Source organism: Octopus bimaculoides, chromosome 29 (genome assembly GCF_046866305.1).
Source record: "Octopus bimaculoides isolate indiv1 chromosome 29, ASM4686630v1, whole genome shotgun sequence".
NCBI lineage: Eukaryota > Metazoa > Mollusca > Cephalopoda > Octopoda > Octopodidae > Octopus > Octopus bimaculoides.
The window spans coordinates 9758659-9782079 of NC_142956.1; the positions used below are offsets into that span (position 1 = coordinate 9758659).

Consider the following 23421-nt stretch of genomic DNA (forward strand, 5'->3'; position numbering starts at 1 on the left):
ATATATATATATATATATATATATATATATATATATATATATATATATATATATATATTGAACACACTTACACAAGGTGTGCGTGTTGTTATTGTTAGTTCGTGGGCTGGCTGCTTTTTAGATATAATAGAATATCTTCTCAATGCACCCGGAATTAAATAAACCTGAAAGTAAGTCATAGGAAAGCAAGACAACTGACACCAGGTCCTTTTCATTGTTGTGACTTTTCAATACCATGTACTGAACAATTTTTTCTGAAAGCCAACTCATGCGAATTTTCCGAAACTTTTCTCACCCATGGAAAGAATTTTCACAAATTCCAATATAATAAGTATCTACACCATCTGAAGGAATTTGTAGGAAATGTCATTAAAAAATATACATTTGTCTGTAATGAGTCAACAAAGACCAAGGTGGGGGCACACTTATGTAGGTATGCCTCTGAAAATATCAATTCATTTTTGAAAAAAAAAAATCCTCAGTTGCCATTTTTAATATTTTTCCTCTCCACCATCAAAACCATTTTTCTTTCTTTTATCCCCACACCCCCACACTTTTGCTACTTGTTTATGAATTTTTGTCACCTTAAAATTACATTTTGGTAATTTCCTATTTAACTTTCATAAAATCGAATTTGTTTCAATTTCATTTCCACTCAATTAATGCCTTGCTGCTCCTTGTTTTATTGTGAATCCCAATGAAATGCTTACAGATCAGTAGATAACAAAATTCAGCATTTTTAAATGAAGTAAATGATGATTGACTACTTATAGGTGATTCTGAACCATTTTTTAATGCTGATTTCAAATATGTTTTTAATTTTTGCCTGTCCTGTACAGATTTTTCACAAATGGCTGCCAAATATATGATGATTTTTCTTGTCATTTTGTGGCAGACTTTTAGATAGAAGTATGATGAAATTAAGAACAAATGACTAGAACAATAACAAAAAAGATATGAACAATGTATATAGTCTTACATGCTGACTAAATATATATTTTTAATGCACTTACCATGGCTTTAAAGTAATTTTACTCCTTTTCAAACTTTCTTTTTTTCCTTTTTTGATTTTCTTTCAACTTTTTGTAGTTGCTTGCAGTCAGGGTCCACCAGTAATCCACCATCATGTTTATGTTCCAGCTGCCCTGGTATCTCCTCTCCATTTTTTTTTATGTTCTGGTGAAATCTCTCACCATGCTCTTCACCCAGATTGCCAAAATTCTCCAAGAAATAGTCAAGGTGTGGGTGAAAACAATGCATTTTAACACTCATATTGCACCCAAGTTTTTTGAAGTTTTGAAACATGGTATCAACTATGTCTTTGTAATTTGAACACTTATTGTTTCCCAAAAAATTCTCAACAACACACTTGAAGCTCACTCATGCCTGATTTTGAGATTCATGCATGGATTTCTCATAATCTGGGTCTTTCATTAGTTTACAAATGTCAGGACCAACAAATATTCCTACTTTAATTTTCTCACTTGTGGAGGCACAATGGACCAGTGATTAGGGCAGCGGACTCGCGGTCATAGGATCGCAGTTCTATTCCCAGACCGGGCGTTGTGAGTGTTTATTGAGCGAAAACACCTAAAGCTCCACTAGGCTCCGGCAGGGGATGGTGGCGACCCCTGCTGTACTCTTTCACCACAACTTTCTCTCACTCTTTCTTCCTGTTTCTGTTGTACCTGTAATTCAAAGGGTCAGCCTTGTCACACTGTGTCACACTGAATATCCCCAAGAACTATGTTAAGGGTACACATGTCTGTGGAGTGCTCAGCCACTTGCACGTTAATTTCACGAGCAGGCTGTTCCGTTGATCGAATCAACTGGAACCCTCGACGTCGTAAGCGACAGAGTGCCGACAACAACAATTTTCTCACTGGCTATATTTGGGAATTTTTTTGTGAGATACTGCAAACATGGTCCATCTACAGGCAAAGATTTAACAAATTGTTTCATCAAACCCAGTTTGATGGGCTAAGGTAGTAGCAGTACTTTTGTAGGTTCAATCAAGGGCTTGTGCAGGATATTTTTGGATCCAGTGAACAACAACAATAATAATAATAATAATGATGACGATGATGATGATAATGGTGAAATTAAGAATAAAAACGAGCAAGGTACCGACAGCAAAGATGAAGCTGAAGTCAAGAAAAATATTCCAACAGAGAGCAAGGTCCAAGTACTCGACGTAAACACTCGGTTTTTCTTGGAACAAATAAGGGCAGCAGAGATACTCCACGGAGTGCCACTCAAGTCTGAGTATGAACTCATTCCTTTTAATCGTTTTTCAGCCACTCGAATCTTCCTCGTAGAACCTGGTCTTGGCAAAAGGGTCGTCGAGAAACCAATTGGCTTCAAGAAGAAAGACCTCAGTGAGGTGATTCAGTTCTCAGTTGACCAACTGAATGAAAACCGCAAAGGGATGGGCCAATATGGCGCCGAGAACTTTGCCGAGGGCATTTACCGTACCGATCCAACAAGTGGTTCACACTACGAGCTTTACTTCCACGACATTGACCGACCTGGCATGAAAAACTACTACTCAAAGCTCTCCGTGATCCGGCCTTTCGGCCCCATGCAGTTGATCACGAAAAACTGGGTGAATACGAAAATGGATCAACTTAATCCTTCCGCTCTCCGGACGGACAGCGACCTTCCGCCTGTTCCTCGACCGTTTTGTGCGCACTTGCGTTCTGCAGGACAAACGAGTGTTTCTCACAGTTGTGTACTTTGGCAAGGAGGGACTTTCCACGGTCAAGGACATGCTGTCAGGGATGGCCCACACTTACAAGGTTAAATATATCAAGCTGATCAGCCTGAAGGAGAAGTTCTCGCGTGGCCAAGGGCTTCAGGTTGGTGCCCTCAACTGGCGCAACAGCAATGTACTCATGTTTTTCTGCGATGTCGACATTGTGTTCGGTGTGAACTTCTTGGAGCGATGTCGACTGAACGCAACTCCAGACAAACGTGTTTACTACCCTATTGTTTTCAGCCTGTATAACCCCAACGTCGCCTATTCCCTCCACGACATGCTCATACCCCCGGAGAAGGACCAATTGGTGATATCGAGGGACACAGGGTTCTGGAGGGATTTCGGTTATGGAATAACGTGTCAGTACAAGTCAGACTTCCTCACCATCCGTGGATTCGACGAGCAGATCACCGGCTGGGTCGGCGAGGACGTGCTGCTCTACCAGAAGTACGTGCGCAGCAAGTTCCTGGTGATAAGGGCAACGGATCCGGGGATATTCAACCTGTACCACGAAAAAACATGCGACCCCAGCCTCACCCCAAAGCAATATCGCAGCTGCATCCAATCGAAGGCCCTGAATGAGGCGTGACACGCACAGCTTGGACTCTTGGCATTCAAGGACGAAATAGACATACACCAGGGCTACAAACGCCTGAGTAGTCGATGAGGTGGGCGTGGGTGGGGAGGGAAGGGAGGAGGGTTAGTGGGGGTGGGTGTATATATATATATATATATAAAAGTGAGCTGGAGTAGTGGAAAGGGCGCAAGAATTTTGAGTGCATATATGTGTGTGGGTGTATGTTTCTTACTCTGTGTGTGTGTTTCTTACTCTGTGTGTGTGTGTGTGTGTGTGTGTCTTCATGTATGTGTCGGATCAAATACTCTTGGAAAACAATTTTATGCGAGAAACAATAAACAAAAAAAATTTATGAACAGTCTGCATTGTAGTATGCTCCCACTGGCAGCCGGACACCGTTGCTGTTGTGGGTTAGGCCGGTTAATGTGCAATAAATACATTTAGTGGCAAACAAAACAAGGGTTTTCCTTTTTTTTTTGGTCTTTCCTACAAAGTGGAATTTGTGAGAAATTTTGCTGAAGAAAAATTCATCAAAAGAAATTTCGGTTTGAAGGATCCCATCAGGTTTTTTTTATATTTATTCATAAAGACTTTCTTAATTAATGCTTTCGTAAAAGCTTTTGTAGTTTTCTTTTCTTTAAATGTTGATAGAGGCGCAGGTGTGGCTGTGTGGTAAAAAGCTTGCACATACCAACCACATGGTCCCTGGTTCAGTCCCACTTCGTGGCATCTTGGGCAAGTGTCTTCTACTATAGCCTCGGGCCGACCAAAGCCTTGTGAGTGGATTTGGTAGACGGAAACTGAAAGAAGCCCATAGTATATATATATATATATATATATATATATATATATCATATAGGAGTGGCTGTGTGCTAAGAAGCTTGCTTTCCAACCTCATGCTTCCAGGTTCAGTCCCACTGCATGGCACCTTGGGCATGAGTCTTCTGCTATAGCCTTAAGCCGACCAAAGCCTTGTGAGTGGATTTGGTTGATGGAAACTGAATGAAGCCTGTTGTGTATGTATGTATATATATATATATATATATGCGTGTCTGTTTGTCCCTCCACCATCGCTTGACAACTGATGTTGGTGTGTTTGCATCCCCGTAACTTAGCGTTTCGGCAAAAGAGACTGATAGAACAAGTACTAGGCTTACAAAGAATAAGTCCTGGGGTCGCTTCGTTCAACTAAAGGTGCTGCTCCAGCAGGGCGACAGTCTAATGAACCAAAACAAATAAAAGATAATATGGTCACAATGAATTGTCTTATGATGAATTTCTCTTCTGGCAATTTTTTCCAGACAGGGGAAGGGAGACATATTAGAGTCTCCCCTGCTGTCCCTTATTCCCACCACCACCTGTCACTTTTATTTATTTGTAAAAGGTACTTTTTTGGGGTTTTTTTTTTTTTTTTTGCTTCTCATTTTTCTTTTCAGTTTCAGTAAAGGAGTCGCCCCACTCCTTGATGGGTTGTCTCCTCAGTCGTCATCATCATCATCAGATGAAGAATCGTTTCCATTGGAAGTAAACCACATTAGGGCCAGAGGGGAAAAATGAACCTCGTCCCCCCAGAATACGGTGAAATACAACATGGCAATCAAATGGTAAGTAAAAAAATTATTGAGAAAAAAATTGTTTGAAAAAAAAAAAGGATATAATTGTAAATAGACAATAAACGATGAAATTAATTGTAAAGACATAACCACCCTGCAGTGGAGCCAGGGTGGCCGTCTCATCCTCATTTGTATAAATTCATTTTTCATATGTTATATGTCCCCACATGCTTTTTGTGGCCCCTTGTTGTTAATAAAAAAGCACAGTGCATTCTGTCAACACCCCAAATGTAAAATTCTTCCCTGAAGACAGAGGCTGGTGTTACCCAATGATGGAATCAAGTTACAATCATTATTTTGGACCACCAAACCCCTCCACCCACCCAAACAACTGCTGGATTCCCAAAGCTCTTATTCAACCCCTTTAATTCCTGATACCATTTATATTCTGTGTAATTTGGACCTTTTTATGTGCATACATGTGTATATTTTTTGTATACCAACATGTCTAACTTGCTTCTCCTTACATTTACTCCTCTTCCTGCTCAAGTTGAAATCTCTTGAGTACTACGAAGGGTATTCTATGTTGAGACTACCTGTCTCCAATCTATAAACTACACACATATGTATATAGGCACAGGAGTGGCTGTGTGGTAAGTAGCCTGCTGACCAACCACATGGTCCTGGGTTCAGTCCCACTGCATGCCACCTTGGGCAAGTGTCTTCTACTATAGCCCTCGGCCAACCAAAGCCTTGTGAGTGGATTTGGTTGATGGACACTGAAAAAAGCCTGTGGTGTTTGTATGTGTATGCATATATATATATATATATATATATATATATATATATATATATATATATATATACATATATATATATATATATATATATATATATATATATATATATTAGTTGAAGAGCGTAGGCTCGAAACGTCAAAGACTTTCTCTATTCCTGAGCGTTAAACTAATGCATCCATTTGTTGTTTACATGGATAGTTTATGGATAGCTTATCCTGCATTTGAGAATAAAATTATTTCCTTATTTGTATCTTATATAGATTTTTAATTTCTTCCTGTAATAATAATGTATATTACATGAAATGTTTGCCTTGCCTTAATGTTTAGTGTACAGTATAAAAGTTATGTATCCGCTGCATTGGAAATCTGCAATGACTCCATAACTACTGTCCTAGCTATAACCCTGGAGTCCCAGTAATCCGTTACAGTACTTATCTAGTGTACCTAATTATTTAAATCACCTGTAAACTAAACCCCCATACTTTTTGTGAATCATCATCATCGTCGTTTAACGTCCGCTTTCCTTGCTAGCATGGGTTGAACGATTTGACTGAGGACTGGTGAAACCAGATGGCTACACCAGGCTCCATATCTTCAAAACATCTAGTTAGAATAGAGGCAGCTGACGAAGGATTAATTCCAAGTGGCTTTCTGTTTTCCTATGTGTTCGTTCTGTTGTCTGTAGTTCATTGTTCTAACATCCTGTACCCTGATATGCATCTATATACACATGTAGATGTAAGTATGTACATATATGTGTGTATACATGCATACATATTCTTTGTATTATTATATATATATATTTAAAATACAAAAAAGGGACAACAAAACATCCAGAGAGATGATACAAAGAAAACAAGGATGGGTCATTCGGAGTTTTCTTTCCTCAGTCGAGTTCCAGATTCTCTTTGCAATTTCTCCTTGTATCTGTGTTTGTCCTCCGCCACCACTTCACAGCCGGTGTTGGTGTGTTTATGGCCCCATCACTTAATGGTTTGGCAGAAGAAAACTGATAGAATAAGAACTGAACTTTAAAAATAAAACACTGCCAGGTTCGACTTGAATGGTTCAACCTTTGAATGTGGTGCTCCAGCATGGCTGCAGCCAAGCATTTTGTCCAGGATGCTAGAAATGTTGCCAGGTCACTGAACTGAGGCCAAATGGTGAAGATTGGTGTAATTATAATTAAGGGAAATATTTTAATTAATTTGAAGTACACAGTGATGAAACAGAAAGATTCATTTCATTAATTAATTGTATTCTTTAATTAATTATTGTTGTTTAACCCCAGGTCAGTCCTGATCCTGACAGACCAATGATCGAATATGTTCCATCTGTGACCATCCCATCTTTTATTCAGGCATAGTGTACCTAGGACTACATTATCTTAATGTATAGTATAGTAATTAGTATTAGTGGCTATAGTTGTTGTTTAACCCCAGGTCAGTCCAGATCCAGTCAGACGTTCCAGTTGTGACCATCCCATCTTTTACTCACACACAACCTAATCTTTGATTAAATTTTAATTACTGAACATATATTTTAATGATTTAATTAAATCAATTAAGAGTAATTAGCCGAAAGTTAGACTGCAATTCCACGAACAGGCATCTCCGGACACTTAGAAATCTGTATTTCTTTTTATTTTTCACTTGTTTTAGGCACGAGCCCGTGGCCATGCTGGAGTACCACCTTGAAGAATTCTACAACCAAATGAATCAACCTGAGGAATTTTTTCTTTTATTTCTTTTAATCTTACATCATTTGACAGAAACCATTATGGGGTCAGTTGGCCCCATAATAGGTCTGTGCGGTCATCTGACAGGGACAGTTTCTTTAATTAATTTATACGAATTGTATGCATGTTTGTAACGGTTAGATGGGAGTGGGGAGCGCTAGGAATGTGGCTTGTCGGGGTAGAACCCCTAAAATGTTGGACTAGTTGATTACATGGACTCCAGTGGTCAACTGGCACCTATTTTATCGACCCCCGAAAGAACGAGAGGCAAAATCGACCTCTGTGGAAATTGAACTCGAAACATAAAGACAAACGAACGGCTGCCAAACATTTCGCCAGCTCTCTTTACTTTCATTTGACTGCGGCCATGCTGGAGCACCGCCTTTATAGTCGAGCAAATCGACCCCAGGACTTATACTTTAGAAGCCTAATACTTATTTTATCGGTCTCTTTTGCCGAAACCACTAGGTTACGGGAACAGCATCGGTTGTCAAGCGATGGTAGGGGGACAAACACAGACACACAAACATATATATATATACATATATTTTGAGGGAGGGGACTAGTCGATTATGTTGACCCCGTAGCGTTTTAATTCATCGCCCCTTATAAGTCGACATCGGCGGAATTTGAACTCAGAACGTAAAGACGGACTGAACACCGTTAAGCATTTCGCCCGGCGTGCTAACGATTCTGCCTTCAAAAATGATAATAAAGTCCGTAATCCTTTCAATTATACGCACGAGCGGGGGGTGGTTAATTATATTAACCCCTCAATGTTCGTCTTTTAATTAATAATCGGTCCCAAAGGGATCTTAGAAGCTAAAATGCATTTGTCCACCGAGATTAAAATTTCTGATTGCCGAGAAACAAAGGGAAGTAACTCGTCATGGTGAAAATAGAGACGTTACAGATAGATGGCGCTGGTGTTTGTTGTTGGTTTGTCATAGTAATGGCGGCAGGAACACGTTAAAATTACTCTTTTACTTGTTTCAGTCATTTGACTGCGGCCTTGCTGAAGCACCGCCTTTTTTAGTCGGTCAAATCGACCCCAGGACTTATTCTTTGTAAGCCTGGTACTTATTCTATCAGTCTCTTTTGCCGAAACCGCTAATTTACGTTGACGTAAACACACCAGCATCGGTTGTCAAGCAATGTTGGGAGGTGGGGACAAACACAGACACACAAACATATATATATATATATATATATATATATATATACACATATATTTTGAGGAAGGGGACTAGTCGATTACGTTGACCCCCTAGCGTTTTAATTCATCGCCCCTTATAGGTTGAAAGGAACAGTCGACATGGGCGGAATTTGAACTCAGAATATATATATATTTATTTATATATATATATTTATACATACATTTATTTATTTATACTTATTTATTTATATTTGTTTATTTATATATATATATTTATTTATAGTCAGGATTTGACTGCTGTTTTTCAGCGTGGCGGTATCTCTTAGATACCCTGTATTATAATTTTAAATAATTATTACCTTTGATGGTTTTTATTCCCATGCTGGCCACTTGATAAGATCAATATTATCGATCTTATCCTTATTTATATAAATATTTATTTATATATATATATATACATTATTTATATATATATATATATATATATATATATATATATATATATATATATATATATATATGTATTTATTTATTTATATATTTATATTTATTTATTTATTGATTTAAAAGAGTTCCAACACGTAAAAGCACCTACACTCTCTGAGTGGTTGGCGTTAGGAAGGGCATCCAGCTGTAGAAACTCTGCCAAATTAGATTGGAGCCTGGTGTTGCCATCCGGTTTCACCAGTCCTCAGTCAAGTCGTCCAACCCATGCTAGCATGGAAAGCGGACGTTAAACGATGATGATGATGAAATATATATATTAATAAATATAAATAAATAAATAAATATAAATAAACATATATAAATAGATAAATATATATAAATTAATAAATATATAAATAAAAAATATATATAATTAAATTAATAAATATCATCATCATCATCATCGTTTAACGTCCGCTTTCCATGCTAGCATGGGTTGGACGATTTGATAAATAAATAAACACATATATAAATAAATATATATAAATAATTAAATATAAAAATAAATAAATATATAAATAAATACATATAAAGAAATATATACATACAAATAAATATATATATATTTATAAATAAATCTATATATAAATGAATAAATATATAAATAAATAAATATATATATAAATAAAAAATACATATATAAATCAATCAATAAATAAATATATATAAAAATAAATATATAATTAAATAAATAAATATATATATATAAATAAATATATATATAAATATATTTATTTATTTATATATTTATATATATAAATTAATAAATAAATATATATATTTGTGGTTTTATTGTCTAATCTTTTTTCTTTTTTGTTTTTTTTCTTTGTCTTTGCAGCTTTTCCACATAGATGTTGGTATATATAACATTATACATTACATAAATGTGTATGTGTGCGTGTGTGTGTACAACATGTCCATATACGCATGCATATATACACAGACTGAGAGAAGAAGAAGAGAAGGGGAGTTAGCTGCCTGCTCATATTTGTACTGATGATGTTATTGAAATTACAATAATTATTATTCTTATTAATCTCCCTTCCAACATTCTTGCCTCCTGTTTTCATTTCTTCCTTATTCCTCCTCCTCCTCTTCCTCCCCATCATACCACAACCTCTGACCCCTTGCTGCTTCTCCTTAACCATATATAGACACGCTTGTGCACATAGATGCCATCTGCCAAATTTCTTTTCTGCTGTGGTGGTGGCAGTGCTGGTTTTTGTCCTTTTCTCTCACTATCAGCTTGGTGTAATAATATTTTTCTTTCATAAATGGTTGCTGACCGCACCATATACAGTAAGGTTTTAGCAAAGTTGTATTGGAATAATGGGACTGGGGAGCGGGACATCTTTAAAAATGTGTGTGTGCATGTGTCTTTCTGTAAGAAATATATACAAGGGGGTGCCAAAGGTCATGTGCCAAGATTAAGACTCTAGTATCTCTATTGCACATTTCAAAAACAACCCATTTATATTTAATTAGAAAGCAAAACAAATTAGCAAATGTCTGTAGCTTTTATTCTTCGTTGCATTGTTGTGTGAGGAATATCAACTCCCTGTGACAATGTGTGCACTAATTTCTTTGGACTTTTTTTCTTTTTAAAGCCTGTTTCTGACAGAGACATCTCGGTGGTGGGGGTCCACTTTGCTATGTGTTGGGCACACCGAATTGCATGAACTTCTCGGACAAATTGACCGGCTGTTGTATGCGATGTTGCTTTTTCTCACGATGCTTTTGGTTGGAGATGTCCACAACTGTTCTGTTCTGTTTTGTTGCACCATCGCAACCAGACTGAAAAACAAGTCCAATGTGCTCCGGAATTGTCAAAGACATGTTTCAGTTTTTCTAAAATGAAAAGAAATAATAATAATAATAGTAATAATAATGATTTCTTGTTACTCTTATCAAACTCATTGGGCCCCAGGCTAAGCTAAACTGTCCTTATTCTCCCCACCAAAGTGAGGGAGTTTGTGTGTGCTCAATGTTTTCCCATTAGATAGTCTGGTAGGTCTGTTGTCCCTTCATTTAGTTCCTTAGCCATCATAACTGCCCCCGTTTCTCTTTCTCCCCCCCCCCCCCCCATCCCTATTTTCTCTCTCTCTCTCTCTCTCTCTCTCTCTCTGCCTCTTCAGTATGTATGTGTTGGGGGAGTCTGTAATGTTGTCATGGTTACTGTTTTTTTTTTCGTTTGTTCGTTTGCTTTTTCACAACTACAGCTTTACTATTAACAATATTTCAGTCGCATTTTTAAATCTGATAATTTCAGGGGCAGGTAACTCATGATTGTCACCTCATCCCTCCCTCCTTATTTCTAATATATTTCTAAATTCTGTTGCTACAACTACTTTCACGACGACCACCACCACCCACAAGTACTGCTGCTACTACTACTGTCGTTAATTATTAATAGGGCAGTCATGTCTCTGAATCGGCAGAGCATCAGACAAAAGGTGCTTTATGGGTAGGTAAGTCTGTTTCCCTTGCTAGTTTTGAATCTGTCAGAATACAGGATGGGCCCAAAGTCACACACTGAGACCCCCCTCTCCCCCATATTTCAAAAACAGCACTTTATGGTTAATTACAACACAAAACTAATTAGCAAATGTCAACATCTTGATCACAAGGGTTCGAAACATTCACCATTTGCAGCTTTTTTTATTGTTTGTTGTTGTACAAGGAACACAATTTCCTGCAGAGATCTTTGCACTGGTTTCTTTGGACTTTTGTTTAGCACAGGTGGGGGAGGGGGCAACCATTGGTATTTATCCTGCACACTGCATGTTGCATGGACTCTTTGCACTAATCAGGCGCAGGCTGTGTGGTAAAGAAGCTTGCTTTCCAACCACATGGTTCCTGGTTCAGTCCCACTGCGTGGCACTTTAAACAAGTGTCCACTAAGCCTCGGGCCAACCAAAGCCTTGCGAGTGGATTTGGTTGACAGAAACTGAAAGAAGCCCGTCGTGTATATATATATATATATATATATATATATATATATATATGTGTGTGTGTGTGTGTGTGTACATGTTAGTGTGTCTGTCTGTCCCTGCCACCATTGTTTGATAGCCGATGGTGTGTCTACGTCCCCCGTAACTTAGCAGTTTGGCAAAAGAGATAGAATAAGTACTAGGCTTAGAAAAAATAAGTCCTAGAGTCAATTTGTTCGACTGAGAGGCAGTGCTCCAGCATGGCTGCAGTCATGTGACTGAAACAAATAAAACAATAATCGACCAACAGTGTTTCAATGTTACACAAAATAATAATGATGATTAATAGTAGTATAAGATGTTATATTTTCGCGTGTGACTTTTGGCCCACCCTGTACTTAAGGAGGTTATATCCCTGTTCCCAGAAATATGACCACCACCACAAAAAATAATAATTTTTTTGCTATTGAAGTATCGAACGGGGTAGACAACTCTAGATATGTTTTGCTCTTATTTGACCTCAGTGAATTACAGCTTGTTTTTGCCAGATGGTAAGATGCATCTGTATACACACACACACACACACATGTTGCTGCATACAGATAGATAGATCTGAGTGCACACGGAATTACATTGTGTGTGCATGGTGCGAGATATATAAATTCTGTGCACACATACTTGATTGCACATGTATATCTCTAGTCTTTAAACATATTTAAAGCTGTGGTCATGCTGGGGCACCACCATTGACTGTGCTACACTATTATTTGGAACCTCTGATAGGTGGCATTTGGTCAATGAGAGAGTCTGATTACTGCTGCTCTCACCTGCGTTTCCTGCCGTAAAGTAGTCTCATCTGGAACCCTTGACAGGAAGAGACCCCGTTTTGTGTGTATATATATATATCTAAATGTATATGTATAAATCTTGTGTGATCTTAGTATTGTCTGGTTGCCTGAGGAGGTCAATAACACTGAAACCTATCCAAAGTTGTCCCCCCACTATTGCAATTTATTTTAATTTCTAAATCTTTTTTCTAATTTAATTTACCTTTGTTGGGTTCGTTCTCTTCAAATGAACCTTCATACTAATTACTTCTCTTCTCGTTATGGATGTAACTTTTAGTTGAAATCTCTTGCTTCTCTGTTTTTTTTTAATTTGACTGGTGGGTCCACCTGCTGTGTGGTCCTGATCCCTTTCGTCTTTGCAAAATTTACCCATTTGTCTGGAAGTTATCCGGAGACAACGTCGGGGCCACAATTGTGTGGGTCTGCCGTTTTATGCACCTTTGAGTTCTTAAACACCCTCTGTAACATGCTGGTTGGTACCACAACATAGTTACGAGGTGTCCGGTATTGTTCCTCCAACCGTATGAACTCTTAGCCAGGCAATTTCAGGAAAGGAAACCTGGAGGTTCCAACCAGACACGATACTTCGCTATCGATATATTCGCACAGAATATTTCATTTTAAGCATTCGCGTAAGTATAAGGGGATATGATAGTAAGGCGGGGTAAATAAAATTCGTACGTGAAATATTTCTTTCACCTATCAGAACAGGGTTTGAAATTTGGTTGAGTGGGTAGTCGGAATATATTAAACCCGAAGCTTGACTGGCACTTATTTTATCAACAACAAAAGGATCAAGGGAACCATCGACTTAGGTGTAGTTCGAACTCAGATCTGCTAACGATTCTGCCTTCAAAAATAATAATAAAGTCCGTAATCCTTTCAATTATACGCACGAGCGGGGGTGGTTAATTATATTAACCCCTCAATGTTCGTCTTTTAATTAATAATCGGTCCCAAAGGGATCTTAGAAGCTAAAATGCATTTGTCCACCGAGATTAAAGATTCTGATCGGCGAGAAACAAAGGGAAGTAACTCGTCATGGTGAAAATAGAGACGTTACAGATAGATGGCGCTGGTGTTTGTTGTTGGTTTGTCATAATAATGGCGGCGAAGATGGCGGTAGGAACACGTTAAAATTACTCTTTTACTTGTTTCAGTCATTTGACTGCGGCCTTGCTGAAGCACCGCCTTTTTTAGTCGGTCAAATCGACCCCAGGATTTATTCTTTGTAAGCCTGGTACTTATTCTATCGGTCTCTTTTGCCGAAACCGCTAATTTACGTTGACGTAAACACGCCGGCATCGGTTGTCAAGCGATGTTGGGAGGTGGGGACAAACACAGACACACAAACATATATATATATACACATATATTTTGAGGAAGTGGACTAGTCGATTACGTTGACCCCTAGCGTTTTAATTCATCGCCCCTTATAGGTTGAAAGGAACAGTCGACATGGGCGGAATTTGAACTCAGAATATATATATATTTATTTATTTATATATATATTTATACATACATTTATTTATTTATACTTATTTATTTATATTTGTTTATTTATATATATATATTTATTTATAGTCAGGATTTGACTGCTGTTTTTCAGCGTGGCGGTATCTCTTAGATACCCTGTATTATAATTTTAAATAATTATTACCTTTGATGGTTTTCATTCCCATGCTGGCCACTTGATAAGATCAATATTATCGATCTTATCCTTATTTATATAAATATTTATTTATATATATATATATATATATATGTATTTATTTATTTATTGATTTATTGATTTAAAAGAGTTCCAACACGTAAAAGCACCTACTACACTCTCTGAGTGGTTGGCGTTAGGAAGGGCATCCAGCTGTAGAAACTCTGCCAAATTTAGATTCCAGCCTGGTGTTGCCATCCGGTTTCACCAGTCCTCAGTCAAGTCGTCCAACCCATGCTAGCATGGAAAGCAGACGTTAAACGATGGTGATGTAATATATATATAAATAAATATATATATATATTAATAAATATATATAAATAAATAAATAAATAAACAAATATAAATAGATAAATATATATAAATTAATAAATATATAAATAAAAAAATATATATAATTAAATTAATAAATATATAAATAAATAAATACATATATAAATAAATATATATATATATAAATAATTAAATATAAAAATAAATAAATAAAGAAATATATATATATATATGAATATATAAATAAATACATATAAATAAAGAAATACATACATACAAATAAATAAATATATATAAATAAAGAAATATATATTTATAAATAAATCTATATATAAATGAATAAATATATAAATAAATAAATACATAAATAAATAAATATATATATAAATAAAAAAATACGTATATAAATCAACAAATAAATAAATATATATAAAAATAAATTTATAATTAAATAAATAAATAAATATATATATATAAATAAACAAATATATATATAAATATATTTATATATTTATATATATAAATTAATAAATAAATATATATATTTATGGTTTTATTGTCTTTTCTTTTTTTCTTTTTTGTTTTTTTTCTTTGTCTTTGCAGCTTTTCCACATAGATGTTGGTATATATAACATTATACATTACATAAATGTGTATGTGTGTGTGTGTGTGTACAACATGTCCATATACGCATGCATATATACACATACTGAGAGAAGAAGAAGAGAAGGGGAGTTAGCTTCCTGCTCATATTTGTACTGATGATGTTATTGAAATTACAATAATTATTATTCTTATTAATCTCCCTTCCAACATTCTTGCCTCCTGTTTTCATTTCTTCCTTATTCCTCCTCCTCCTCTTCCTCCCCATCATACCACAACCTCTGACCCCTTGCTGCTTCTCCTTAACCATATATAGACACGCTTGTGCACATAGATGCCATCTGCCAAATTTCTTTTCTGCTGTGGTGGTGGCAGTGCTGGTTTTTGTCCTTTTCTCTCACTATCAGCTTGGTGTAATAATATTTTTCTTTCATAAATGGTTGCTGACCGCACCATATACAGTAAGGTTTTAGCAAAGTTGTATTGGAATAATGGGACTGGGGAGCGGGACATCTTTAAAAATGTGTGTGTGCATGTGTCTTTCTGTAAGAAATATATACAAGGGGGGGCCAAAGGTCATGTGCCAAGATTAAGACTCTAATATCTCTATTGCACATTTCAAAAACAACCCATTTATATTTAATTAGAAAGCAAAACAAATTAGCAAATGTCTGTAGCTTTTATTCTTCGTTGCATTGTTGTGTGAGGAATATCAACTCCCTGTGACAATGTGTGCACTAATTTCTTTGGACTTTTTTTCTCTTTAAAGCCTGTTTCTGACAGAGACATCTCGGTGGTGGGGGGGGGTCCACTTTGCTATGTGTTGGGCATACCGTATTGCATGAACTTCTCGGACAAATTGACCGGCCGTTGTATGTGATGTTGCTTTTTCTCATGATGCTTTTGGTTGGAGATGTCCACAACTGTTCTGTTCTGTTTTGTTGCACCATCGCAACCAGACTGAAAAACAAGTCCAATGTGCTCCGGAATTGTCAAAGACATGTTTCAGTTTTTCTAAAATGGAGTGAAATAATAATAATAATAATAGTAATAATAATGATTTCTTGTTACTCTTATCAAACTCATTGGGCCCCAGGCTAAGCTAAACTCTCCTTATTCTCCCCACCAAAGTGAGGGAGTTTATGTGTGCTCAATGTTTTCCCATTAGATAGTCTGGTAGGTCTGTTGTCCCTTCATTTAGTTCCTTAGCCATCATAACTGCCCCCGTTTCTCTTTCTCTCTCTCCCCCATCCCTATTTTCTCTCTCTCTCTCTGCCTCTTCAGTATGTATGTGTTGGGGGAGTCTGTAATGTTGTCATGGTTACTGTTTTTTTTTTCGTTTGTTCGTTTGCTTTTTCACGACTACAGCTTTACTATTAACAATATTTCAGTCGCATTTTAAAATCTGATAATTTCAGGGGCAGGTAACTCATGATTGTCACCTCATCCCTCCCTCCTTATTTCTAATATATTTCTAAATTCTGTTGCTACAACTACTTTCACGACGACCACCACCACCCACAAGTACTGCTGCTACTACTACTGTCGTTAATTATTAATAGGGCAGTCATGTCTCTGAATCGGCAGAGCGTCAGACAAAAGGTGCTTTATGGGTAGGTAAGTCTGTTTCCCTTGCTAGTTTTGAATCTGTCAGAATACAGGATGGGCCCAAAGTCACACACTGAGACCCCCCCTCTCCCCCATATTTCAAAAACAGCACTTTATGGTTAATTACAACACAAAACTAATTAGCAAATGTCAACATCTTGATCACAAGGGTTCGAAACATTCACCATTTGCAGCTTTTTTTATTGTTTGTTGTTGTACAAGGAACACAATTTCCTGCAGAGATCTTTGCACTGGTTTCTTTGGACTTTTGTTTAGCACAGGTGGGGGAGGGGGCAACCATTGGTATTTATCCTGCACACTGCATGTTGCATGGACTCTTTGCACTAATCAGGTGCAGGCTGTGTGGTAAAGAAGCTTGCTTTCCAACCACATGGTTCCTGGTTCAGTCCCACTGCGTGGCACTTTAAACAAGTGTCCACTAAGCCTCGGGCCAACCAAAGCCTTGCGAGTGGATTTGGTTGACAGAAACTGAAAGAAGCCCGTCGTGTATATATATATATATATATATATATATATATATATATATATATATGTGTGTGTGTGTGTGTATGTGTGTACATGTTAGTGTGTCTGTCTGTCCCTGCCACCATTGTTTGATAGCCGATGGTGTGTCTACGTCCCCCGTAACTTAGCAGTTTGGCAAAAGAGATAGAATAAGTACTAGGCTTAGAAAAAATAAGTCCTAGAGTCAATTTGTTCGACTGAGAGGCAGTGCTCCAGCATGGCTGCAGTCATGTGACTGAAACAAATAAAACAATAATCGACCAACAGTGTTTCAATGTTACACAAAATAATAATGATGATTAATAGTAGTATAAGAGTAGCTAAAAACAAAAAAAACGACGCCATCATAAGGCCGTCGCTAAAGTGTCAAAACCCGGAAAAATTGTTATGGAGGGGCCTTATAATGGCGTCGTATATGTGTGTACATATATCTGTATGTATGTGTGTGTATATATGTATGTATGTGTGTTTGTGTATATATATGTATATGTATATGTGTGTATATATATATATATATATATATATATATATATATATATGTATGTATGTATATATGAAAACATTTGAGTTCTTTTTCTTACATATATGTATTTGTATATATGTATGTATGTGCATGCGTGTGTTTACGTATGTGTTTGTATACATGTATGTATATGTATATGCGTATCTGTTTATTTGGTTATACGCGTAGATGTATATGTATGTGTATGTATCTATTTCTATTTATACATGTGTATATATATATATATGTGTGTATGGGGACATGCACACATATGTGTATATTTGTATATGCGTGGGTACGTATGTGCATATGTGTAAATGTGGGCGTTTGTGTGTATATATGTGTGTGTATATATATATATACACATATATATATATGTGTGTATCATCATCATCATCGTTTAACGTCCGCTTTCCATGCTAGCATGGGTTGGACGATTTGACTGAGGACTGGTGAAACCGGATGGCAACACCAGGCTCCAATCTAATTTGGCAGAGTTTCTACAGCTGGATGCCCTTCCTAACGCCAACCACTCAGAGAGTGTAGTAGGTGCTTTTACGTGTCACCTGCACGAAGGCCAGTCAGGCGATACTGGCAACGGCCACGCTCGAAATGGTGTCTTTTATGTGCCACCCGCACAAGCCAGTCCAGGGGCACTGGCAACGATCTCGCTCTAAAATCCTACGGGAGCCAGTGAGGCGGTACTGGCAACGGCCACGCTCAAAATGGTGCATCTTATGTGCCACCCGCACAAGAGCCAGTCCAGGGGCACTGGCAACGATCTTACTTGGCTTGCCGAGTCTTCTCACGCACAGCACACTTCCAAAGGTCTCGGTCAGTAGTCATCGCCTTGGTGAGGCCCAATGTACGAAGGTCTTGCCTCACCATCTCAGCCCAAGTCTTCCTGGGCCTACCTCTTCCACGGGTTCCCTCAACTGTTAGGGTGTGGCACTTTTTCAGGCAGCTATCCTCATCCATTCTCACCACATGTCCATACCAGCGCAATCGTCTTTCTTGCACACCACAACTGATGCTTCTAATGTTCAGCTTTTCTCTCAAGATACTTACACTCTGACGGGTATTCACATTGACATTACACATCCAACGGAGCATACTGGCTTCATTCCTTGCGAGCTTACGTATGTCCTCAGCAGTTACAGCCCATGTTTCACTGCCATGTAGCATGGCTGTTCGTACACATGCGTCATACAGTCTGCCTTTTACTCTGAGTGAGAGTCCCTTTGTCGCCAGCAGGGTTAAGAGCTCTCTAAACTTTGCCCAGGCTATTCTTATTCTAGCAGTTACACTTTCAGCGCACCCACCCCCACTACTAACTTGGTTGCCCAGATAGCAGAAGCTATCGACTACCTCTAGTTTTTCACCCTGGAATGAGATAGAAGTTGTTTCCTGTTTGTTTACAGTTTTTATTGCACCTGAACATCTGCCACAAACAAAAACTAACTTCCTAGTTAACCTGCCTTTGATGTTGCTGCACCTCTTATGTGTCCATAGCTTGCACCGGGTACATCTTATAGAGTTACTACCTACTCCTTTTCTACATACTGAACAGGGCCATCTACCTGAAGGGGTTTGTGTTTTATCTACCTTCCTACTTATTAGGATTTTGGTTTTAGCTAGGTTGACTCTAAGGCTTTGCTTCCACACCTGAAACTTCTCCTCTTGTTCTGATAGTGACTCCGCAATTAGGGCAAGGTCATCAGCATAGAGGAGCTCCCAGGGGCAACCTGTCTTGAACTCCTCTGTGATTGCCTGGATGACTATGATAAATAAGAGGGGGCTGAGGACGGAACCTTGGTGGACCCCTACCTCTACCCGGAATTCATTGCTGTACTCATTTCCAACCCTCACCTTACTGGCAGCATCTCTGTACATGGCTCGCACAGCTCTCACTAACCATTCTTCTATCCCAAGTTTCCTCATTGACCACCAGATAAGGGATCGGGGGACCCTGTCAAAGGCTTTCTCCATGTCAACGAAAGCCAGGTACAGAGGTTTATCCTTAGCTAGGTATTTCTCCTGCAGCTGTCTTACTAGAAATAAGGCATCAGTAGTGCTTTTACCTGGCACGAACCCAAACTGCATCTCATCTAAATTGATTCGCTCCCTAATTAGTTGGGCTATGACCCTCTCTGTAACTTTCATAACCTGATCTAACAACTTGATGCCTCTGTAATTATTTGTATCTAAAGCATCACCTTTACCTTTGTAGCAGTTGACTATGGTGCTGCTACACCAGTCATTGGGTATGACTCCTTCATGCATCACTTGGTTCGTAATACGGGTGACTAGGCTATAGCCAACACTGCCAGATATTTTGAGCATCTCTGCAGTGATTCCTGATGGACCAGGGGCTTTCCCGGTCTTCATACTCTTAATTGCTTTATCTACCCTGGTACTATCAACTTGGATAGCTGGTCCCTCTATTGGGTCGACATACGGCAGGCTCTCTTCCTCCCATTCATTCTCTTTATTAAGCAATCTATCGTAGTGGCATCTCCAGACCTCTTTCTTTGCATCCTCATTTAGTGCAAGCGTACCATCATCCATGCGAACACATTTCTCTCCTACGACATCACTATTCTCTCTCCTACACTGTCTTGCAACACGAAATACCTCGAGTCTTTGGTCCTCACGGCGCAGAACATTGGCAAATCTTTTCTTATCTGCTTCCCCTCTGGCTAAATAAACCTGTCGCCTAGCCTCCCTTCTGGCACATTGGTACAATTCCCTGCTACCACCGTTCTTCCAGTCCTTCCAAGCCTGTTTCTTTTGTCTAATAGCCCTGTCTACCTCCTTGTTCCACCACCACGTTACTCTGGGTCGAGAGGGGACCTTACACCACCCACAGATCTGGTCGGTGGCTTTCAACAGGTTGTCCCGCAGAAATCTCCAATTGTCTTCCACGTTGTATGATGCTATATATATATTTATTTATAGGAAGATTTTAATTCAGAACTTATGAAAACAAGACATTTGTTCTACAGAGCCAGAGATGGTTACAGCCGGGTTGGTATTGAAAGGATTAAAAACACCTCTTCATTTGGGCAGATGGACATTAGAAGTAGTTGGAAGGGTTTGGCTTGAAGGAAATTTAGGCTGTTATTTCTAGCGTATAGAGTGACCACATTGAGGTCTCATTCTCTCATGTCGTCTGCTGATTATTTTTCTTTCAATTAGTTTTAAATATAACAAAGAATTTTGTAAAATAACTTCGTTATCATTAAGCTAGTGTTAGGAACATAAATTGTGACTAAGGTTTCGTAGAAGATTTTAATTCAAAACTTATAAAAACAAGACATTTTTACTCAGAGCCAGTGACGATTTCAGCCGGGTTGGTAACGTAAGGGTTAATACCAACAACAGACATAAATTAACTTTCTCCATTTAGTTGCCCGTGGGGCTTTATCCCTTTATCCTCTTTGCCTTGAGAAGGGTGCTTCAAATAAAAACTTTGCAAAGTTTATTTCCAGTACCTTAGGCTGGAAACACTATTTTCTGACATCATTTTCATTATTACTCACTCACTACGAGGTATACTTCTGTATAACTTAATTATTTCTGCATTTTATGAAGCTTTTCTAGAAGAAATCTTTAATTCAGACTCAGATGATGATTTTGAAGGATTTACTCCCGTAGATATCAATGGTCAGAAGTGACGGTCATTATGTTTATAGTGATGCAACCGAGTAGATGCTATCGTCTACGGCTGGTTGATTTTCAGGAAAATACGGGACACAAGGAAGTACCTGATGGCATTTCTGAGGGGCGACTCTCTTTTGTCACTTCTTTAAAGACAAAATTCTATCTTTGTCAATGAGATAAATATATATGCTAGTCAGGAGAAGGCCAGGTGCCGGCACCTCCTCGTATATCAACACATCGAAGGACACCACTTTTGAAAAACAAATGATATTTGTAGCAGGATTCACTAAACTTTCATCATTTGAGAAGGAAGAAGGGACTTTGGAGGAAGTTATCTTGTGCCAGGTAATTAAAAGTAAGAGACAGAAACAGGTGTGTTGCCGTAGCAGAGTGTAAACAATAAAAACAGAAGAAAGGTGAAAGAAGCTTTTTTTTTTGGTTTGTTGAGGTTTTAACTATTTCAGTTTTAATTGAGTCTTATTTCGTAGTTGTCTTGACGGTCTTGTGGGTAAAGACCTGAGTGCTATCAACTTTGAATACTCTGGGGTTAGAGTTCAATTCTTGCTAAGACGAAATTTGTTTTGTTTTGGAAGTATACTTCTCATATCAGGGCCCAGGATCTCAAACTTGATCACTTAGCTGCATGTTGAACCTTCATCCCCGTAAAGTAAATAAAAAATAGAGATCATCAAAGTTGTTTTTATAATTCAATTTTGCTTGGATAGCTTTAAATATCTCATCTTTACATACAATTACAAAGCTGTCTTGATGGTCGTGTGGGTAACGACGCTGGAGACAAAACTGTCAACCTGTAGACAGTGAGTTCGACACGTGCCGGGATTATTAGTTTTTTTTTAAATTGAATTCTGGGAAAAGTTAGGTTTATAAATCCTAATTTTCACTTATAAAATTGCCGCCAGTAAGATGGAACAGTGGTGCGAGAGGTGGAAGGGGCGTTGGGGCGCGATAGGTGGTCTAGGCTGCCTGGGTTCGCGCCCCCCTTCCTCTTTCACTTCTTTCATCGCCGGACCATTGACCCTGGCGGGTTTTTACCTCGCCTCATCATTTTTCCTCCTACTCCAGTCCCCCTCCTACTCCTAACCCTCCTAAATACTCCTAATTCTCAAAGACGAAATTAATTAAATAAATAATAATTAATTAATTAAAAAAAAAACAAAATAAACATACATTTCGTACGAAATACCTGCTGAAGAAATACAGCTAGCTTTACTGATTGAGTGTTTACGAATCGATGTATGTAATTGATACATGTAAAGCCATTCCAGAATCGACCCTCTCTGATTGAAGTCACGTAATTGAAGCCGAGGAAGGATTAAAAATTAAGGCTGCAACAAGGTAGGCAAAGAATAGAATCTTTTTTCTTTTTATACCCATTGTCTTTTACCGTCGCCTTTTAATGCGTTTTACACGAACAAATTGACACAGGAGTCTTAATTTTTGGTTTAATGTGAACACCCGGCCATATATACGTATGTATATTGACATTCATTGGCAAATATTCGGTTGTCCGCGCCGGTCATTACAATTTTGCAAATGTAATAAATATCTTTGGAAAGAAAACTTTGCTCCAACGAACCGAAGGAGCAATGAAATGTCATTTATCGCCCATTACATCTCGTACAGACAAGTGGGGGTAAAAACATAGAACGAATGAATATGAGGATGTAAT

General features: G+C 37.9%; 1 protein-coding gene and 1 long non-coding RNA gene across 7 annotated transcripts in view; one reads left to right on the forward strand and one right to left on the reverse strand.

The window, feature by feature from the left end:
• The window catches only part of LOC128251240 (uncharacterized), a 126426-nt gene that overhangs the window by 84366 nt on the left and 18639 nt on the right, over positions 1-23421 (forward strand). The window contains exons 1-4 of one of the 6 annotated variants that reach the window (XR_016239012.1): positions 4551-4939; positions 7350-8493; positions 9907-13968; positions 15434-17050. The gene's annotated coding sequence lies outside the window, so the exon portion shown is untranslated. Of the gene's footprint in view, positions 1-4550; positions 4940-7349; positions 8494-9906; positions 13969-15433; positions 17051-18402; positions 23088-23421 lie in introns of those variants that run through there. The other 5 variants (XR_016239013.1, XR_016239011.1, XR_016239008.1 and 2 more) reach the window with 5 other exon arrangements.
• Positions 16094-23421, reverse strand: part of LOC149130342 (uncharacterized) — a 33647-nt gene continuing 26319 nt past the window's right edge. The window contains exon 2 of the long non-coding RNA XR_016239018.1: positions 16094-16447. This is a non-coding gene — a long non-coding RNA (uncharacterized LOC149130342). The remainder of the gene's footprint in view (positions 16448-23421) is intronic.